This window comes from Vulpes lagopus, chromosome 14, assembly GCF_018345385.1.
Source record: "Vulpes lagopus strain Blue_001 chromosome 14, ASM1834538v1, whole genome shotgun sequence".
Taxonomy (NCBI): Eukaryota; Metazoa; Chordata; class Mammalia; order Carnivora; family Canidae; genus Vulpes; species Vulpes lagopus.
In genome coordinates this window covers 1820741-1842549 of record NC_054837.1, presented here as the reverse complement: position 1 = coordinate 1842549, position 21809 = coordinate 1820741, and positions in this window count along the sequence as shown.

Genomic DNA, 21809 nt, shown 5'->3' with positions numbered 1-21809 from the left:
TTAACATAGATGAAAGAGAAAGGAAAGCAAAAATATCCATTAAGTCTGGAATCTCATTTAAAACTAACAACCAGATGGCAAACTATAAAAGAAATAGGGTGCTCTACAGAGGTTTTGGTATAAAGGTAATTTTTAAAGTGAAAGATATCCTTAAGGGGAAATAAGAATAAAACTCTAAAATTTAAAATTGCAATGAAAATAGGTAACACAGTTCATGATATGGAGTACAGAGAATACAGTATACACTGTAACATGAAGTATTCAAAAATTGAGACCAAAGATCAGCTGTATTGATAAATGCAAACAGAGCTAGGTCATCTCCTAAAGGATGTTGTCTTATTAATATATAGGAGAAAATTCAATTCTACTTTGCATAAAAGATAGTTTATTTTACAATCAAAATGATTAAAAATGAAATAAAGAGTCAATGACACGGAAGACAAATGCAAGCAAATTAGGGCAGTGGTTTGGGTATCTGATAAGTTAAAATTCACAAAGAATAAAGGGAAACAAAGAAGGATGCCAAATTTTATAGTAATAAGCAATATTCTTCATAAAGTAAAATAAATATAATGGATAAAAGAAATGAGCTGATTATAGGCAACTTTTCTACCCCCGCCCCCCCACTGCGAAACAAATCATTTGGATACAAAAGCATAAGCATGTAGAGGAACAGAAAAACATGAGGTAGTTATTTTGGATATTTTATTGACTACCTAACCTAAAATTTAGAAAAACAATAAAGCAAACCAACATATTAAGAGGGAAAAAAAACAAGATGCAAGCAGAAATAATGTATTTTAATAGGAAAAAGTTAAGTAAACATGCCGTTTCATGGGGGGAAAATATGTAAAATGTATAACTAAAAAGACATGAAGGCACTAAGTCACCACCAACAGCAAGGAGAAATAATAATCAACAAGCTTGACATTTTTTTTTTTTTAAGGCCTTTTTCACCTGTATTTTCTTTTCTTTTTTTTTTTTTTTTTAATTCTTATCTACCCATGATAGTCAGAGAGAGAGAGAGAGGCAGAGACACAGGCAGAGGGAGAAGCAGGCTCCATGCACCGGGAGCCCGATGTGGGACTCGATCCCGGGTCTCCAGGATCGCGCCCTGGGCCAAAGGCAGGCGCCAAACCGCTGCGCCACCCAGGGATCCCCAAGCTTGACATTTTAAAAGACAAATTTAAAAAGCCCAAAAGGAAGGAAGAGAGAAAGAAGGAACCTAAATGAACTACTTTTCTCAGAAAATAATTCACCAAACTGACATCAGTAGAGATAGAAATTTTAAATTCCAATTTTCTTAAAGAAATTGAATTTATCTAATAATTATATTCCATCCACTCAAAACAGGCACAGTATAAATTTTCATAGGGGAATTTTATCTTCTAAAACCAGGTAATCCTAATGCTGCTTAAAAATCACAACCAAGATAGGGCACCTAGGTGGCTCAGTTAATTAAGGATCCAACTCGGTTTCAGCTCAGGTCAGAATCTCAGCATAACTGTTATAATTTTGGGGTATTATTCAATTCAATCTAAAAAGATAAAACTATAATATGAGTAATGGATAGGAAGAGTAAAGAATATTATCTGCAGATGATTTGATAAGTTGTAAGGAGAAGCAAAAAAAAAAAAAAAAAAAACCTCTTTTGAGAAATAAAATACATCAGTATAGAAGCAGGTTAATATACAAAAGTCAAAAACTATCCTATACAAAAAAGCAAAGATAATATAAGGGAAGGAGTAATCCAATTTTTAATAGCAATGGCAACAAAAAATAAGTAGGAAAAAGCAAACTTTTACGTGTGCCAAACTTACAAGGAGCTCTATAAAGAATTTTGAAAGTGTTGAATGATACTAAGAGACCCTGACAAATAGAATGGCACTGAACATTTCTACAGAAGCCTAGAAAGGTCACAAAGATGCTCGTTCTCCCCAATTTTCTTTAGTGACAATAACACTAGTATCAAGCTTTAGTATATGTGTGGTTGTGGTTATATGTACTGTTTGCTCAAGCTAGACAGGTTGTTTATAAAGTCTATGTTGAAAAAAATCATAAAAGGAAAAAGGTTTTAAAAAATGAACAAAGTAGAAAAAAGATAACTACTCCTATCCATTTACATGTAAGCCTCATTAACTGAGCCATTGCGGTATCGGCACATAGACCTATCAACAATAGAATAAGGAATCTGGAATAAATCTGAGTGGGTAAAGAAACCTAAAGTTTGAACACGGGTCTCTTAACACAAGGTTTAAAAAAACTTGAGAGCATTTTATAAAACAAAATGGTTTATTCTTTATATTACACACAAAATGAACCCCATATGATTCCAAGATATAAATATGAAAGGATGGCTACTAAAAAACCATGGGTGAATTTGTGATAAATTCATTTTTGTCAACTTTATTATCTGAATGGGGAGTGCCTTATCTCTAGGACTAAAATTAGCTTTGTTATTAAATCAGCCAAAGCATCAAACCATATATTATGTCAATGATGCATTATATGATAAGTTATATTGATGGTTGTGACTATGAATGTACAGATACTCCTATTCTTCCCACTGTTGCATATGGTTAAAAAGATCAAAAATTAAACAATACAATTTAATGAGATTACACTTACTTCCACCAATACTGAAGAAATGATAATCTTATAGCACACATTGCTCCAATATTAAAAAAGCAGAAGACTGGAATTAACATTTTTTAAAGATTCTACTTATTTTAGAAACAGAGAGAGAGAAAGAAAGAATGCGGAAGGGGACAAGGAGAGGGAGAAAATCTCAGACTCCGCGCTGAGCAGTGAGCCCAATATGGGGCTCAATCCCACAACTCTGAGATCATGACCTGAGCTTAAATCAAGAGTTAGATGCTAAATAGACTGAGCCACCCAGGTGCCCCTGGAATGAGCATTTCAGGGCAAGAAAAAAGGCACTGCTATTGCAGTAAGAAATATAGGATAAAAAGAGAAAACACAACATAGAGAAATCAACATTTTAGAATCTACTCATTATTTGGGCAAACATAATGGAGTAGTATTTTTAATTTTTGAAGTCTCTTCTATCTCATAAGCATACATGTATACACATACACTGCTATCCATCATTGCAAATCACCTGTTTCTTAAAAATCACTAGTTGGAAGGACCTCGTAAGGTCAGTTATAGTTAGGAAAGGGAAGATAATTCTAGAATAATCTATACTAAAATACTAAAATAAATTTGAAAAAATCAATTGATATTTAATTCAAGTAAATTAAACTTAAAACATCTCCTTGGGACTGATTATAAAAGTAAAATACGGAAATGGTCCAAGTTTATTGGAAATTAAAATCTCTTGCCAAAACAGAGAAAGGAAATCTAAAATTCATTACTGCCCCTTGGGACAGAAATGGAAGTATTCTGGAGTGTGCCCGCGACTTCTCTCAAATGTCTGGAGCTTGAAATGTTAGAAGTGGCAGTCCTCTTCCATCGACTTGTTAAAAATGGCAAGGTGGTGAATAAGAAATCCCTTAGAAATTTAGTTGAGAACACTAAAAAAGCATGCAGAACCATGCCAAATGTTGTTTAAACACACAACGCACACAACCATCTTAGGATGGATGAAAAAATTTAGGAGTTATGCTGAAGGTATTTAAAATATAAAATATTCTGTAATTGTACTACAGGCGAAGAGTGCATAGCATTTATTGGAGAGTGAATAAATGTAAGTGAAAAAATTAACATAAAAATTAAATATGAATGAAGCTGTCAAAAAAAGGGGGGAAATTAAAGTTCCAATCACACCTATTGGGATGTCTAAGTTTGAAAATACATAGAAACGGTGAATATAGAAATGTCAGTGTCAATGGCTTGTTTTTTCTCTTCTTTCTTCAATGTTTGCTTAATGAGGCAGAAAAGTCTGTTTAACTTCCTAAATTGGTGCCTGAACACCTTGATTTTCTTTGCTGCTTCTTTTCTGCATCCCTGGAGAATTATCTAAATTACAGTGGGTAAAAGGGATGAAGATTTGCAGCCAGAAAAAAAATCATTCAACCCTTTTCTTCAACCAGAAAGTGAAGGGTAAGGAGGGTCTCCGCCTCAACCTTGCCTGTACAGCTATGAGACGTGAGCAAGTACTCAAATGCTTTGAACCCCAGCTTCATCTTTAAGACAGAGACACTAGTTTTATCAACCTATAAGCCAATGTCAATATTGCATAAAATAATTAGGCACAGGCAGGTAAACTGATCTAAAACTGCTGCTGGAATGGATTGTACTCTTGGGATTTCTTTTCTAGAAACGAAACCTGCTTTATCAAACTCTACCAAAAAAAGTACAAAAAAATATGTTAAAATTCCAGAGACTTCATAGAAGGAGGCAAAATGTGCTTGCAAATGCAGGATGTGGGCAGGGGTTGAAAACTGGGGAATCTGGGACACCTGGGTGGCTCAGCCAGTTGAGCATCTGCCTCTGGCTCAGGGCATGATCCCGGGGTCCTGGGATTGAATCCCACAGTGGGCTCCCTGCGAGGAGCCTGCTTCTTCCTCTGCCTGTGTCTCTGCCTTCTCTCTGTGTCTCTCATGAATAAATAAATAAAATCTTAAAAAAAAAAAAAGAAAACTGGGGAATCTGGTGCAAATCTCTATACTTAGGGCTCCAAGGTCCTCTGACCCATGCTGAGCAATGACACAATGAACTCTCCTCCACCCTAGGAGAAGATTGGAGTAAAGCTGATCCTTGGAAAAACCAAACCAAAGAATAGCCGAGGAATTCTAGATGTAGATGAAGGGACCTACTGGAAACCAGAGCTTTGGCTGAAAGTTTTGCGACAATCAAGAAGACCCCAGACACTTCTGATTCATGCCACCTGGAATGCTGGAGGTCAGGCCTTCACCAGCAAACACAAATTAGAGCATCCACCTCTGCCTGAGGGCCACAGCCTCGACTCGACCTACATGTGGAGTTCACATTAATCTTCTCATTCTCAATCTTAAATGCAAGTGAACTAAGAAGGATCACCAGATACTCGACAAGAGCTTTGACAGGGCAGATAGAGAGCAAGCGACACCAACATGAATAGAAAAAGTCCATCCTCAAGAAATCATCGTGTCCAACAAAAGTCGCATTGTCTCTATACCTATGTATATGTGTGTGTGTAGATCTACACATAATTAACATCCTCTTAGACAAAAAGGTCTCCTACAAACAAAACACTAGAGAAAGAAAACATTCACAAGAGAAAGTGTTGTGACATTTTTAAAAAAATGGTTAAAAAATACATTGAAGGGGTAACAGAGCAAGTCAAAGGGAATTTCCCAAAACGTAGAATAGGGGAAAAAAAAGGGGGAGTGGGCAGAAAGGTAATCAAGACAGAGATACAAGCCCTAGTGAAGATGATTTCCAGAAGGTAATAGAGGGCCTCACTGGCCCCAGGTCTCCCGTGTCCTCCCTGCACACACATCATGGACAGAGTGTGCTTCTCTGTTGAGGTTTTGTGGGTGGCAGGGCAGGATGCCACTGGCATGTGAGAACCACACAGGAGGTGTCACCCCGGAGGACTCCAGACCTGCAGGGAAGAGTGCGGCCACCAGGCCAAGCCGCATGCTGTCATGAAGCCACAGTGAAAAAGCAGAGGTGAGAAGTGGGTACTCCTGTGCCCCATGGAAACTTCTGAGTTACACAGCATCTGATGACTGAGCTACAGAGCTGATAAATAAGATTCATAAAGTTACCAAAGGAATAACAAAGGAGGTTTTTCTGGAACTGTAGATGGGATGAGACAGTTCAAAAGCCATGAAAAAGCATCAAACATAATGAGTAATACTGATAACAGATACAAATCATGTGACATGATCATATTAACAAAATGGATAAGAAATCACTCCACACCCTCTAAGGGCACTGGTAAGGGCAAGATTAGTAAGAATCTTCATACAACGTATAGATGTCAAAAATCATGACAATCATGCTTACAAATAGCAACAAAGCCCCAGGCGACAGGGGGGAAAGGACTTCATAATCAGGGAAAATTATGTTCCCCTGAGAATTCTCCAGCCAGACACTCTGGAGTCAGGAGTGGAAGTAGAACAAAATGCCAGATTGGGAATTAAGTGCTTGGAGATTGTCCCAAACGTGCTTCCTTAGGAGACTCCTAAAGGCTGTCCCCCAAAGGAGAGGGGGGTAAAGGATTTCCGAGATGGAGGGCACGCACAAAGGACTGGGTCTCCAGAAAGGCCAGGTTTCGTGAGCAACTGGATCCAAAGAGGACCAATGGAAGGCAGGGGTCAGAGACGGCCGACCAGGGACTGGACAGCTTCACAAGGTACGCACCGTCCTTGCAAAGTAAACCAAACGGAAAAGTCATCATTTTTTACTTTCACCTCTGCACTTGCAAAGAGTTGTGAAATAGAAGGAATTAAAACCATGTGGTGGAGATAATCATGTTGACATAGTCAGGATATTACAAGTCAACAGCTGTGGTATTAAAGCATTAGAATGTAGGAAAAAGTGCTGGGAAAGTTTGAACAGAGATGGGCAAGCGTAAGCAGGCACATCATTCTTCACAGTGGTGCACTAGGAGTGACGTCCAAGGCAGAGAAATCAAGAAGCAGATGCACACGAAAGCTTCCTGGGAAAGCTGAATTAAAAAAAAAAAAAAAAAAAAATCAGTCGACGCTGGGCCACGGGACTCATTTTTGGGGAGGAACACAGAGTGGACTTTTTCATTACGAATTCTGTGTACTATTTCACGTTTGAACCTATATACAGGGATCCCTGGGTGGCGCAGCGGTTTGGCGCCTGCCTTTGGCCCAGGGCGCGATCCTGGAGACCGGGGATCGAATCCCACGTCGGGCTCCCGGTGCATGGAGCCTGCTTCTCCCTCCGCCTGTGTCTCTGCCTCTCTCTCTCTCTCTGTGACTATCATAAATAAATAAAAATTAAAAAAAAAAAAAAGATTGAACCTATATACATATTAGGTGAGAAAAAAGATCTTAAAGACAATGGTTTAAAATAAAGAGTTTTTACTAAGAAAGGAGACGTAATGACCTGGGTAAGCTGGTCTTACGGTCCTCAGTTGTCAGGAACCAAACACAGCACTGCCTTTTCTACAAGACCAAGACAACAAAATTACAGAGTGAGTCATTTTCCTGTATGTTAACAGCACCCATGGCAATAAATCGCTCACCTATATACAACGAGTCAACATTTAGGTATTTCCAAATTTTTAAAAATTTCTTTTCCAGGTCCAGGGAAGAGGTGTTAGACTAGTCTGTTCCCAAAAAATTATCCTCTCTATTCAGAAAAGGAGGTCGACAAATATTTACAACAAATAAAAGATCATTTGTTTCTTAATTGTGGAAAATTTGAGGCTTTGGGGCTAATATTTTGAAGCTCGGAATTTCTGATTTGTTATCACTGACAGAATTTTAAATATGAAAGGACAAGGATTATTTATAAAAACTTGTTTATATGCAGAGTCAGGTTCTGTGTGATGCAGATCTGCCAAACATAGTATTGCTTATGTAATCACGATTCGTAGCATCCAGAATATATCGCTGAAGGTCCCACAGGAGCTGGGAAATACATAATTTGCAATATATTCAGACTTACTTATTAAGGAGACCCAACTTAGAAATTGAAGGCAATCAGTTAATTGGTCACTTTAGTTGTATCAGGAAGCTACTCTATTCGGGAATATGTAAGTCAAAATGGTTATGAATTAAACAGAATGGTCAATTCTTTCACCAGTTTTGATTTTATAGTATTACGCAGTCATATTCTAAATTCTACCCCAAGGTGTGTCAACAGATATACTTAATATGTTTATAATCACATGGGTATCATATTGATAGACCCTGGGTAAGGATTTACATTAAAGATCACCTCTAAAAGTGAATACAAATTCTGAGAAGTTTTAAATGCAAAGAAAATCTCTAAAACATCACCAGTCATTTCATTTAAGAACTTTCCAATCCAAAGCTCTGCTTACTTCTTCATATTCTCTCAAGGTTTCTGTTCAGCATGGCACCCATACTTTTACTGCAGGATTTCAGGATTCTCTTTACTATCTTATACAATGTCGGATGCATCAAGAAAAAAAAAAAAAAATGCCGATTCTCAAGTACTCCAGGAATCAAGGCAGTTCTCCGAGCTCAACATGTTAAATCACAGGAAATCATTAACGATAGGGATAAAATCCTAAGGATACACCTACAGTGAAGTATCTACCTGTACTGAAGGTATCAGACTCACCGGTTTAAAATGATATTTAGGATTATGGCAGTTAAGGAGATATATGCAAAATAAGAGAGAAATGCGATTTTTAAAGAAATAAAACTAAAATTGGATATAAACTTGGACATGAAAAGACAGAAAGCTTCAGTAAAAGTGTCCATACATCACAGACTATAATGGGACTAATAAGATTTTATGGACTTCCGTATTAATTTTAAGGGCCTCAGAAACCTCTTAGTATTATCTGCACATCTTTTAATTATTCTTCCTTGACAGTAACGTCTTAGGTCTTCTAGCTTTCTCAATTTAAGAAGCGGTAAGCCCAGCATCCCTCTGTTCACAAATTGTTTCTCCCCAATTTTTTTCAAGGGAATATTTTTAGGAAAAAAAAATATCAGTAATCTGTTTCACCCCAAACCCCAGTATATTAATGAGAACTTGATGGCATGACTAGATTAACCAATTTCTTGAGCAGAATGATTTCTGGGAACTCAAGGAAGATCTAAACAAATAAAAAGAGGCCTATGGCCCAGACCTGGTTTAAGATAGCACCCCTCCAGACTCCCCTCCCCCCACCATTTTAACATTTGCTTATCATGTAGAAAGAATATCGATGCCTTTTAGGGAACTACAGGGAGATCCAATAATGCTCCTTAATACCAGGCTAAGTGCATCATGTAGATAATGCGACCTCATGGAATCTGGAAAATCTAGTTAAGCTGCCAGAGGCTAAGGAAGTGCATCTCCCTGCAGGAATAAACTTGAGACAATCCGGGAAAGAATGGACAGCTCAGCTCAATGCAATTGCAAAATGTAATTATTTCTCAGGCTCATTTATGCACGGGGAAAAGGTTATCATATTCTCAAATAGTCTAAAGGAATAAGAAATTGTCAGTGATGAGAGACACTGTCACTCTGGATACAAGATTACAGTCCATCCGAGGAGAGGGTTTGAGACAATAAGTGGAACCAACTTAGAATCTAGTGCCTGTGGGGCCCGGTGAGTGGTGACAGCTCGGAACCCATCCGGAGGCAGCACCTAGGAGCTGATGGTGTGGTCAGGCGTGCTCTGGCATCTACCCATATGGCCAAATGACAACTCCCCAGGAACTAAATGAAAGTAACCTAAGACACTAGCTGCCCTGGGATTGTTTTTTCAAACTGGCCACCTGCTCAGAGTCACTGGAATTTCCACTAATTAGGATTGCAATTAGGAATCTTGATATGGTCCATTAAAGGGAGTCTATACTGTCTACTTCCAGGTTTGTGTGGTCCAGGGCAGGGGTTTCCCTGGCTGTCTGTCAAGGCCTATGCTTTACTGAGGGGGCTATGCTGCTCTTGCATAAGCGCATATCAATACCAACCACCCCACCACCCCACCACCCCACCACAGTAAGAACAGATGGGTTCCTGCTAACCAGCCAATGTCACACAGCCTCTCAACAACTCTGGCACAAAACTCTTCCTCCAAATATCTCTAACCTGAGAAGGAAGGGGGGGGGGGGGGGTGAGACTACTTTAAAGAAACAGGTAGATGGGAGGAGGAGCACCTACCATGCATCACCTGGGATCATCCTAAGCCTGCCACGTAAGCCATCTTGAACATGCAAGCAGAGCCCCACCAAGCCAAGCTATCGGAGAGGCAACAGGGTGAAAAGGCCCGGTCAGCCAGCAGGAGTCTACACAGTCGACATTCGGATGGGGGCTTTCAGAATCCAGAGCCCACATTCTTTTCGTCATACCATACTGCCCTGACCTTGCTCCACATCCCCCACCCCTCTAAAGGAAGAGACATACGTGTTCCTGCTGTGCATGCCCAGATCTGCCCCTAAGCTGTCAGAGTGGACTCCTTTACGAACATAAGAATCACCTACAGTCCCATCAAAGGGAAGATCAACTGAAGTGTCTTGGTCCAAAAATCTCTGCGACAAAGAAAACTGGTATTACTTCTAGCTCTGCTGCTGAGTGGACCTGTCTGCACTATGGGAAAAGTCAAATAAAGCCTATGCGTGTTTGTAGGTCTCTACGTAGCAACGTTTGAGGATTATTCGGGTCTTTCTCAACAGGTAAGAACTACACAGCTTAAGCTCTGTTTCCCCGGACAGGTCTCTATGCTCCAGTGTCAATAAAGGCAAGTTACCCCACACGTTCCCAGATCTCTAAGAAGAAGCTTACACCTGTAAGTTATATGGGCTGTGAGAAAATGTATCAAATATACGTTACTATTAAGTTGTTCGGTATCTTAAGGATTTCCCATTACAGATGAAGAGATAATTCTTTGTCTTCCCATTATCGTGTACTCTAGCATGAGACATAACTTGCTGATTTACAGAGATCTTCAAGGATGCCCTTGAAAGAGGGGAAGTTCTGAGAAATGATTACATGCCTATTTCAAATACTTTGAAACTGCGTTTTATGAGGGTCGCTTAAAACCCAAAGACCAGCATAACTTACCATTGTGACAGGTGGTCTCTGAAGTAAACCTAATTATCCACGTGTTTGGCCTGCATGTCATCTTGACCCATAGCCAGACACTAATTCAGGGAAATGCAGAGATAACAGGACCCTGGAGGGCAGATGCTGGCCAAGGTCAGAGTGGTTGTCGCTTTCGGAACTCATCTAGGAGGGATGTCTAATACCCAGCTAGGCTCCAAATCCTTAAAAAGGAAACTTAGATTCTAGCTGCCTTCTTCAACCTGACACTAAGCCCCAGTTGGAAGAGTGAATAATTCATCCTACGGTTGACAAAATAATGGAGCTGCAGCTTACGTATCCATGCTTCGTCCCTGTTGGTTACGTAGCCCAGGATCTGAGGGATGGTATTCAAAATTTTCTTATTTCACTTGTTTTCTGGTTTTGTTTAAGCTAGTATTTGTGACTCAAACTCGGAACAATTCCCACTGGCATCATCTTAGCATATTGATAGCCCCAAGAACCGGGGTGTGTTGTGACTCAGTTATGGAGAAGAGCAGCAGCGGACAAGCCCTGGAATAAAGAAGAGTAGCAGATCATCAATCTCGTGGCACCAACTGGACTCCCGCTACAAAGAGCGTGCACTTTAAAACTGAAATGCACTGTAGGATTCACGTGGGAGGGGCCTCAGAGCAAAGGTAGGAGATGGGAAGGAACTTGCAGAGATTTAAGCCATCATGTGTGCATCTGTGGAATTTATAGTAGGATTCAAGAAACTATAGAATTACAGATAAATACCTCTGCCGGCGCCCATTTCCACAATAGATGCTTTCCCCGAAGGTTGTTTCGGGGTGGCAGGGGCTAATGTGTGGTCCCATATACAGGATTTAGCCCTAGGCCTTCCGTCTGCCTCTCCAGTCTCTGCGTTGTGTGAAGAGGACCGTTGGATGGCCACCGTGAAAGTACGAGATCCGCAGCTAGCGGAAGACTGGATGGAAGAGATGCCCTCTCGATGCTCGCTTTTTATTTGAAATGTAAACAAGGGATCCCTGGGTGGCGCAGCGGTTTGGCGCTTGCCTTTGGCCCAGGGCGCGATCCTGGAGACCCGGGATCGAATCCCACGTCGGGCTCCCGGTGCATGGAGCCTGCTTCTCCCTCTGCCTGTGTCTCTGCCTCTCTCTCTCTCTCTCTCTCTCTCTGTGTGACTATCATAAAAAAAAAAAAAATATATTGAAATGGAAACAAGAAATGATTTCCGGGAGGCAGTGGACTTGACGTGCCACATACACTTCTACAGGGAGAAAGACTTTGTTTGTTTAAGAGAAAAACCAAGGCCCCCACCTCTGATCCTCAAAGTTTCTGGAAACTCAGCACACATGGAGGCAGCATGAAGGAGCTGCCCCACCACGGAGAGTGGAGGGAAAGTGCCAGCAGATTGGTAAAAGGCTGCTTTCTCCAACCCCAGGCTCCATGGGGGGTAGACACTCCCCCGACCCAATGACCCCAACCCAATGACCCCAACCCAACACATCCCTAACCACTAACCCCTCCTCTCAAGCAGCTACCACCTGCCTTCTGCAGGCTGCCATGGAAATCAGAGCACGTGAATGGGTTCATGAAGTGTCCTTCTAAGGGTGAAGGCAGGCAAGGCCTGGGTGGAGAGCAGAAAGCTTTGGCTCTGCCTCCCCAACCTGGGTGGTTGCCTGGTGGACCCTGGGGGCATAGCCACAGGAGGCCATAGGGATGAGGCATCATCACTTCGTGGAGAGCCAGCCCCAGACTCCAACAGAAATAACAACGACAGACCCCAACACAGAATCACGAAAAAGAGACAGATCCCCATTACAGGCCCCAACGGGAGAAGCTGGACACTGTGTCTCCTGTAGGAAATCCACTGCTCCTGCAGCTCCAGCAAGGAGACGCCAGCACCTCCGTGAACCTGCTTTTCTCGAATGGGCTTTCATTCAGAACCTCTACTCTCAGTTTTCCTTCTGCTCTGAAAATAACGTTCGTTTGTGGGCCTTGCCTATGGTTCTACCATAGTTTGCAGGTCTCCAATTGAATTTCTCGGCTACTACCAAATAAACTCATTTTTTATTTAAGAAAAAAAAAAAAAGATAAGACACTGTGACTACTTTTACCCATGAAATACACCCAGAGCCAATCTCCTTACTGAAGCGTCACAGTTCAAGTCCTCATTCCAATCGCTTCTCTACCTTTGTGAGCTTCCTGGGCTACTTCCTTTTACTGACACCTGCTTTTTCCATATAGAGACCCTATGACCTATCTCTAGTTGGGGTCAACCAGTCATTGGGTTTGGTGTTCCCTCCTATTTCCCTGGCTTGGGTGCCTTCTCTGGACAGCAGAGCTAGATTCTGGCCCTAGCTGTCCGGCACTCGCTACCACCGACAGACAAACATCCCCCACCCGCCGTTCTAAGCTGCCTTCTCGCTCTCCTACCTCTGCACCACGGGCCGTACACCCCTCAGGCTCACACCTGCATTACATACCTTTTCATCTCCCCCCGCCCCTACTTTGAGGTATAAATGACAAATAGGAACTGCATATATTTACAGTACATAGGCTTGATGTTTTGACCAAAGTAGACTTTGTGAAATGATCCCCACAAGCCACCACTTGCGTGTGGTGAGAAGACTTCAGAAGTACAGCAGATTTCAAGTATACGAAGCAGTATGTCAAACTGTTTATCACCATGGAGTCTAGAGCCCTAGACCTTACTCACCCTGCATGAATGAAGCTCTCTACTCTTCCACACACACCTCCCCATTTCCACCCTGACCCCGGCAGCCACCACCCCACTCTCTGCTTCCTGAGTCGGTCTGAGAGTCCACATGTGAGATCACAGAGTACTTGTTTTTCTGTGTCTGGCTTTTTTCACGAAACACAATGTCTTTTAGCTTCATCCGTATGGTCATAAATGGCAAGATTTCCTTAAGGTTGAATAATATTCTACGGTAAGTATGTACATACCATATTGCCATACATATGTGCAAACATTTCAGGTATGGACATTTCATCCATTCATCTATTGGCATTTAGACCGTTTCCGTATATTGGCTATTGTGAAAAATGCTGCAATGGTGCAGAGATCTCTGAGATACCAATTTCATTTCCTTTGGATAAATACCCAGAAAGGGTATTGCTGGATCACATAGTTCTTCAGTTTTTTGATAACCACTGTTTTCCATAATAAGTGGACCCTTTCTTTACATCTTAAAAGGAGACAATTTGTTGGTGGTAGCTCACTGTGCCAACCTCTCTGGGCAGTTTAAGAGTGTCAAACTATGGGTGTCATACTTTTTACCTTACTCAGAATAGAATCCCACGTATCAGCAGCAGGAAGAAATGAATGTTTTCACTAAGTTGGAAGTATCTTTATTGGATTTGGTTCTTTACTCTGGGTGTATCGCATTCATACTAGACCTGTACATTTATTTGTACAGGTCCAGAGAAGAAAATTTCTTTATCCTTCCACATAATAGTATATGTGTCTTTTAAATGATGCCATTGACCAGAACATGGAAAGATAATATGGGTATTTATATTTATGAGAATATGGCTCATTCTATATTCAAAATAACTCATATATTGATAATCTAAAGCTAAGAGGTTCATTTATGTCCATATGAGATATTTAAAGGAGATTCAGAGTACATGAAAATCAGTTTAGTGCAATTAAAAATTGCTTAGCCTAGTTCTCCTGTCTAATCAGCTTAAATACTGCATCAGCACTTAAAAACTGAGTAAATGCAATAAATACTCAACTTTTATCCCTAATTTAAATAGCTTCACGTTATAGCACCTGACAAAAGCAAAACCGTAGTGGAAATTGAATTATAATATTCTACATAATTGCCTTTTAAGTGGTCAGTGATATTTACATCTGCTTTAAAAGTTTAGCTTGATAATTATGTATACGTATACCGTAATGGCAAATAAAATATAAATGATGCTGAAAAACTCATTAAATCTGCCAAAGTTTGGCCTTTCTTGAATTGTTGGAATTTATGACACACAGAATCTCTTAATAGGGATTACATATATATACACATACACCTATACACACACCACTATTTATTCAGATATATACACCTGCATATACACATAGATAAATACATAAACATACCTACACCATCTCCTATGCTTTGAATAGTGCTTTCAAGCAGTACTGACATTTTGCCCTCGATCAACGCGGAACATTGCAAAGGGTGGTGCCGTCAGCGTACAACTGGTCTTTGAATGAGGAAATCTGAACTGAAATCCAATAGGCCATTTTCTGTGGGTTTAGTAGTCTAGCTAGACACAAACTCATTTGCTTTTAAGGACTCATTTGTAAGCAACAACCCCAACCTACAGGGTTTTGGTGAGACTCAAGTATGATTGTCTCGTGAAGCATGGAGACAGAGATTGTCAATTATTGATAGTTCACTAACTCATATGTGAAATATCCATGGAAGATAAAACCTTTCTATGTATTCAGACTAGATTTATCCCTAAACCTATTTCAGGCTTACTGTTCAACATCTGCTATATGACGGAAAATTCTAGAATTCAGGTTCTCAATATAATACTCGAAAACGGTGTGAAGTTACAAGATCAACATTTACCATTTACTGAAATCATAGCATAAACATAAAGATCATTATGAGCTGTTACACTTTGAAGAGATCAATAATACATTCTTTCTTGCCACAATCAAAATAAATCAGTACTTTTGCTTACTTTCCATTCAATAGCAATGTAAACATAACACTCTCATTTAAATTCAAATTCATATAAATTTATGTTTTTTCCAGGGATATTGGCTTATATCAAAAATATAAGTACTTATTAATGACCTGCTAATTCCAAATTAATCTGTGAATATATTTACAGATTAAGCATTCTGTAAAATTCAGAGTATAAATTATTAACATAAGGCCTTTTTAAAAACCCGGGGAGGGGGTGGCATCTGGGTGGCTCATTAGTTGAGTATCTGCCTTCACCTCAGGTGGTGATCCTGGGGTCCTGGGATCGAGTCCTGCATCGGGCTCCCAGCAGAGAGCCTGCTTCTCCCTCTGCCTATGTCTCTGCCTCTCTCTCGCCCTCATGAATAAAGTCTTGAAAAAATAAACATAAATAAAAAAACTATGGGGTACCTGTCACATGAGAAAGGCAAGATATCAAATTATAGTATCGCATGATGCTGTCTGTGTAAAAAATATCCTGATGTATGCATGTACATGTCTATATGTACATTTTATTTTTAAATAAAACAAGAAAATATTCATAGTCATTACCAATGGAGAGAAGTGCTAGAAATATGAACAGGACTATCTGCACATGCAGTTTGAATTCTTTAAACTCCATATTTTAATGGTAAAAATAGATGGACTATATTATGATCATTTATTTCCTAATATCCTATTTCAAAAGTTTTATAAGTAATGGTTTTAAATTCCAACTCTCCTGTATTTGTGGTAGACGGGATCCTGAGGAAGCATGAGCCCATCAGTGTAACTCAGTGCTTCCATTTACATAGGTTGGAAGAAGGTCATTTTGAATATTTTCCAATCTACAACACCAAGCACACAGTATTTTAAGAACATTTTTTTTTCTCAAGTAGGTGGAGCCTGAGCTCAAAACCTGAGATCAAGAGTCAGATGCTTAACTGACTGAGCCCCTCAAGGTGCCCCATAAGAACACACTTTAGATGAAAACAGATTTGAAATTTTCATTTACCTGAATTAGGAGGTATCGGGAAATTTAGGTATGCCTAGGGAGATCTCAATGTGACAGCTTTGCCAGACTGGCCGAGATTTGCTCTAAACTCATTCTCGGATTTTATAAGAAAAACCGAAACCACCGGCAATAATGCTATCAAATCTGGTTCCATTAACACTTCATCATGTCAAAGTCCTCAATAGTAAACTGGTAATTAGTGTATGCAGCTCTCTCGTACTGGTGGAATAAAATACCAGAAGGAACAGTAATGTTTGAGTGGAATTACAAAACCAGTCATGCTACTGTGCTTATGTGAAATTCTGGAAAAGACCAAAAAAAAAAAAAAAAGTGGAGGAATCATTTCTTTTTAAAACACTATTGGAAATCCCAATCCAGAACTACATGATATATAATGTGATAATAAGGTCACAAAAAAAGGCAAATCTTACGCTGCAATTCAAAGACAGACAGGGAATAGGGTGGGAAAACACACAACCGAGTAGCCGAAGAAAAGCAGACGTCATCCATATAATTAGACTGACTCACTGTAGACAATCCCAGATTTTAAAACTAGAAATCACGATCTCATGCTCGGTGCCAGTCAAAATAATCAACTGACATTCAGTCATCTGCCCAAGTGACCTGTGCTCTCTGCATGGATGTGCAAGGACACGTGGTTTGTGTGTGCGCCCAATCAGGCCCTCGTGGCACCTGCATATGGATGCAGGAGGGCACAGAGGCAGCACGGCTGCCTAGGAGCCCACTATCAGACAAAGGCAGGGAGTCTTCAGAATGAAAGTCTTCTGCTTAGTGGCCCCTGCAATGTGCTCCAGGTCCCTAAGAAGGGCCAGGCCCTTCTAATGACATAAGGAAAGAGCCAGCCATTAATTTAGCTCACTGGAGCAGACATCAGAAACACCAGCATGAGTAGGGTGGATGATGGGCACCAGGATACTCCTGAGGGGCTGATGATGGTTTGCTTATAAACCCAATGGGTTTCATCATGGTCCTTACAGAAAAAGGTCAGACATTCCCAAGCTACACTGCACATAGTGAGTCAAGCCAGCCATCCTCTCATTCCCATTCTAGAGTATTACTATTCTTGTAAGTCCAACATGACCTTTGTCCCTAAACTCAAATCACTCCACCATAACAATACCATACCATCTTGTTCATGACACCAGCATGATCCAAGTGAGGCAAAAACCTGGGACTTACCAAGGGAATATTTTCATTAAAAATACAATTTCTTGGATTAAGAAGCTTGAAAACATTTTTTCCACTCATAGCAACAATTATAATAATACAGGCATTATTCAACATGTGATTGTGATTCAACAGGGGAGAAAAAAATCAAAGCTCACTTGCCTGAAGTCACAGTAGTTAGTAAAATGCATAGTCAGAACGCGAACCCAAGGCCTACTGTCCTTAAGGAGTCAGTCTTTCTTGAACCTGGTTGTATATTTTGAAATTCTTGCAGACTAGGGTTAGCGCCTACTTCACGACTAGACTCCTCACTCAAAGACGCACCAGCTATCAGTTAAGAAAGCTGCTTACTCAAACCTACAAACCTGTTTTTATTGATTTGATCAACAATTCAGTTGTCTAGTTAAGCCACACGAAATCATAATTCAAAACAGTCATAAAACCTCAGGATAACAGCATTTTTTTTTTCCAGCATGAAACCTGGAACTTTGCCACTCCTAACGGCTAAGGGATGAAAACTGTGTCACTTCCCTGACAGTTCACTCATTTCATTTCTCAGAGTCCTTAGGAGAGCACCCGATATTGAAACAACTTTGGTTCTTATGAAAAATCTTGGTTCATGGAACTTTCCCAGAAACTATTAAAAAGCTCTAAGTGGATTTTATGTGCTCTAAAATTTGAGAATCTATACTCATCAATAGAAAGATCTCCTTATGTTAAAATGTCCTTCCATGTGGCATGGTCTCTGGAAAAAAAATCATATAAAATGTATGAATTTTATATATTCCTTGAGCTAAAACATTCATTTTTTCCCCAATGATTTCTATCCCCTAAACACAGAGCCAGAACTATGATCTTTACTGAAAGATGGGGGGGGGGGGGGAAGCAGAGATTCTCAAACCTGTGTATGTATCAGAATCACGTGGGGAGGGGAAATTGTTAACCAACGATGGTGGTCCCCATCCCCACCACTACTAGAGTCTGACTGCTCGGGGTGGATGGAGAGAGGGTGGCATGTGTATTTCTAGTAATTTCCCAGTGCTACTGAGGCTAAAATGAGGAGAAAACCCAAGAACCACTAGACTGGATAGAAAGAACTCCCAGATACACAGGGACAGGGTCCACATAGAGCTCTATGACCACATAGAGCTGCAAACATCTCCCTGTGTTCACTCATGTGCTGCTTTTAACATACAGGGACTCCAAATCATAAGGACTTAGGATTTTGTGGTTTGTATGATGCTTTTCAGTTGATTTTTTTATTGATATTTTGAATTCCTGGTATTGTGCTTGTTTTAACTCACATACTGGTTCCTTTCTTCTATTTATTTTTTTTAAGATTTTATTTATTTATTCATGACAGACACAGAGAGAGAGGCAGAGACACAGGCAGAGGGAGAAGCAGGCTCCATGTAGGGAGCCTGACGTGGGACTTGATCCCGGGTCTCCAGGATCACACCCCATGCTGAAGGCAGCGCTAAACTGCTGAGCCACCGGGGCTGCCCCTTTCTTTTAAGATTTTATTTATTTATTCATGAGAGAAACAGAGACAGAGAGAGACAGAGACACAGGCAGGGGGAGAAGCAGGCTCCATGTGGGGAGACTGATGTGGAACTCAATCCCGCGACTCCAGGATCACGCCCTGGGCCAAAGGCAGGCGCTCAACCACTGAGCCACCCAGGGATCCCCTCCTTTCTCTGTTTTATTTCACTTTGCTAGAGTTCACCCATCAGTTGCTATATGCCAAGAGAGTTATAGAAACAGATTCCATCACTTAACTTCTTAGCTTCTTAGCTAGACCTCCCAGATTTTTCTCTTCAGAATTCAGTTGTCTTTATTACATATGCCAAGTTGACAGCTTCATTATAGTTGGGTCTTTGCCAAAGCAGTTTGACCATGTTTACCAAATATGTTAACATATTTTTGAGCAACAAACGTTTGAACGGTGCAGATCCACTTGCACACTGATTTATGATATAGTATAGTTCTATAAGTGTGTTATTGTCTCAGTTTCTTTTCTCTAGGTTATAAAAATATAGCATATATTACATATACCAAATACGTGTTACTGACCTGTTTATGTCATTAGTAAGGCTTCTGGTCAATCATAGGCTACTACTAGTTTTCAGGGGAGTCAAAGTTACATGTAGATTTTCAACCACGCAGGTGGCTGGTGCTCCTAATCTGCATGTTGTTCAAGGCCAACTGCACTTGTTAATGTAGTGAGAAAAAAAAAAAAAAAAAAACTTGGTGTGGTTCATCGTTCCCAGCCCAAAATGGAATCTAGTCACACATGTGTAAGATTAAGAATTAAGTCCAATAATTGCAAAAACACAGCCATGACAATATATGTGGAACTGACTCACATGGAACTAACGCTTGTTCCTTTTGAATTAACCTCAGTTTTCCAGTTTCAGTGATGGTGCATAATTTTAAGATATCCATCCTGGCTCCCTTACACTCTTAACACTTTTAAAGTCTTCCAGGGTCAAATGTCTGAACCAAGTGTTATGGTCTTTATCTAATTTATTTGCCCTGTGTTACCTAGCTAGTGTTTCAGTAAATCTGGGTTATAACCTCGACTCTTTGAATGTTCAATGATTTATAGGCAAATAGGTGGCCAATAAGTTGTCCTGTAAAGTCAAATATTTTCAAGAGAGTGGGGGCGGGGCAGAAGCAAAATTCTTGATTTAGCTTGTGATTAGATTCTGCATTCAAGGGATCCCTGGGTGGCACAGCGGTTTGGCGCCTGCCTTTGGCCCAGGGCGCGATCCTGGAGACCCAGGATCAAATCCCACGTCGGGCTCCCGGTGCATGGAGCCTGCTTCTCCCTCTGCCTGTGTCTCTGCCTCTCTATCTCTCTGTGACTATCATAAATAAATAAAAATTTAAAAAAAATTAAAAAAAAAAGATTCTGCATTCAATTAATGTAAGCAGGCTTGAGTTGGAGCCACTGAAATCTCTCGCTAGATGCTCAAATGAAGGGAAAACTGAAAGTTGCAAAATAGAAAAGCCAACAGGTCTAACAATTGGTACCAGATTGGTATTGAATTTTACTGCGTTTAACAGAAATCCAGTGACAGTCTTAACCAAATATTTATTTATTCACTTAAGAGAGTTAGAAATAACAGTATAGCTATAGTGGCTCAATGTCTCAAACACCCTGTCTCCACTGAGGGCTTTTCCAATCTCACAGCTGTCTCATGGTAAGAAAACATCTGCCCACCCATTGTCTTCTACTGCTAGGCAGGAACAAATGAGAGGAGTTCCTTTTCTATCTTGACTTGCCAGGATCCACAGAAAACTTACTTGGGTTTTTGGGACAAGCTTCTGTTAGATATCTAGGGTAGATTTAAGGAGATGCATTGCATCCCCAGATAAAATCCATGTTCTGTCATTAAGAGTAGAGGAAGAGATATCATGTGGCTAAAGAGCCAGGTTTGCCACACAATTCACATGGCAATCACGGATAAACTCAGGTTTGGAGAGTCTGAACTCTCAATTTGGAGGGATCCTCTTTAAATAACGGACAATAAAGTCATGAAAAGAAATTCGGACATGAAAGTATGTGAGAAAAGAAACAGTAATATAAGTTAAAAATAAATACAAATAATGTGATCATGTGAGACATCTCAGGACTTGGATCTACAGGGGCATCCAACTTTATAGTTCCTAAATAAATACAACTGCATTCACACTTTTGTTTGCCAGCATAATTATTATTATTATTATTTTAAGATTTGAGAAGGAAATGGAGAAAGAGTGCATGCAACCATGGCAGGAGGGATAGAGGGAGAGGGAGCATCCTGAAGCTGACTCCCCACTAAGCAGGAAGCCCAGCACCCGGTTTGATCTCATGACTCTGAGATCAAGACTCAGCCACTTAACCAAGAGTCACCCAGGCACCCCACCAGCTGCATTTATTAAGACCATCTAGGTCACGGACATTCAGTTGTAAAAAAGATAAAAAAGAAACAAAACAACTTTCAAGTGCTCAGTAGTCCTAGTTATTAGGCTGCCACACAAATGGCCTTTGTGATATGATTTTTACTGTTATTTTGGTATAAAGATTATTCCTATACATTAAAGAATATCAACTATTAGAGTTAACCTATTAGTCATTCAAGTTAAGTATATTTCCTACAAATAATCATCAAAGGAAAAGTTGCATTTGGAGTCTATGTATGCGCTGAATGTCATGCTCTGTGTCACTATGTCGACAAATTGCCTAAAGAACTACTTTCTTA